This window comes from Corvus brachyrhynchos, unplaced genomic scaffold (genome assembly GCF_000691975.1).
Source record: "Corvus brachyrhynchos isolate BGI_N302 unplaced genomic scaffold, ASM69197v1 scaffold130, whole genome shotgun sequence".
Lineage (NCBI taxonomy): Eukaryota > Metazoa > Chordata > Aves > Passeriformes > Corvidae > Corvus > Corvus brachyrhynchos.
In genome coordinates this window covers 114,503-115,856 of record NW_008236193.1, presented here as the reverse complement: position 1 = coordinate 115,856, position 1,354 = coordinate 114,503, and the positions used below count along the sequence as shown (strand labels likewise).

The following is a 1,354-nucleotide window of genomic DNA, read 5'->3' as shown; positions in this document are numbered from 1 at the left end:
TCTTAATTTACAAGGCATCCCTGCCTGCAAACGCCATCATTTACACCATTATTTTCAGCTTTCTTTCCATACAGGATAAAATCCACTGCTCAGGATGAGCCCTGGGATGTGCCTCTGCCTTGGTTTTCAGGCTGAAATAGTCAGAAATGGCTCTGCCAAAGATCCAATTCCCAAACCCATGGGAATGACGACCTATTTAGCTTTTTTGTCCACATTTGCTGCTTTAAGATGAATTTTGAAAGCTGAACCTCACCCCCAAGGGATGAAGCTATGTTTCCATCAATCCCATCCAGAAGAGCAGTAGGGGTATCCCATTTCCAAACTCCCATCCTTTCCTCCGGACTGTTCTTGCCGTGGGACTGCAGAAAGACCCAACTGCATCCCCAAGCCTCCAATTTCCGAGCCCCCAGCAGGACATGGAAAGCAGAGGGCATGGGCTGGCTGTTTTTAGGGATGAGCCCAATTTGTGCTGTGTAAATAACCAGGATTTACTCACTTCTTCAGGAAGGCACAGCAAAAAAGCCTTTTTAGCTTAAAAGATCATCACTGTCAACCATTCCCCACCCGTAGTCCCCTACTGATCCATAAACCAACTGTTCCCCATCCCTATTCCCCTATAAATCAACCATTCCCCATCTCTACTCTCATAAATCCATAAACCAATCTTTCCTCATCCCTATTTCACTATAAATCCAGGAACCAACCTTTCCTCATCCCTATTTGACTTTAAATCCATGAACCAACCATTCCCCATGCCTATTCCCCTATTAATCTGTAAACCTTCTATTCCTTATCCCTTTTCCGCTATAAACCCATAAAGTAACTGTTACCCATCCCTATTCCCTTATAAATCCTTGACCTAACTATTCCCCATCCTTATTCCGCTCTAAATCCATACACCAACTATTCTCCATCCTTATTCCCCTATAAATCCATAAACCACAGCCAGGCCAAAGGCGACCAGCCCAAACACTCCCCACAAAACCACGTCACAACCCCAGCCCGACCTTTCAGAGACCCTCCCCACTACTTATGGGGGCTTTATTATTAGTTTTTAATTAAAAGTTTCCCTCAGCACCGAGCTTTGTGCGAGGCTCTGAGGGCGGCGATGCCCCCAGGGGTCCCACAGGGGGTCCCGCTGCCGCCCCTCCGCTGCTTCCAGCCCCGAGGCTGCACCCCACGGGTCTGTCCGTGTTTTTCCACGTCTTTCCATGACTCTTCACGTTTCTCCCTCCCTGTGCTCCCTCACACCCCGCTCCTCCCCCGGTCCCCCCCGGTTACCTCAGCCGGGCGGGGCGCGGACACGGGACTCGAACCGGCGGCTCCGAGGGCAGTGAGGGGTTGCGGAGCGCCC

General features: G+C 50.1%; 2 protein-coding genes across 2 annotated transcripts in view; one reads left to right on the top strand and one right to left on the bottom strand.

Moving 5' to 3' along the window:
* The window catches only part of LOC108447815 (RNA-binding protein 25-like), a 32,513-nt gene extending 31,173 nt beyond the window's left edge, over nucleotides 1-1,340 (bottom strand). The window contains exon 1 of the mRNA XM_017738931.1: nucleotides 1,282-1,340. The gene's annotated coding sequence lies outside the window, so the exon portion shown is untranslated. The remainder of the gene's footprint in view (nucleotides 1-1,281) is intronic.
* OAZ1 (ornithine decarboxylase antizyme 1) overlaps nucleotides 1-1,354 on the top strand; it is a 30,923-nt gene that overhangs the window by 25,730 nt on the left and 3,839 nt on the right.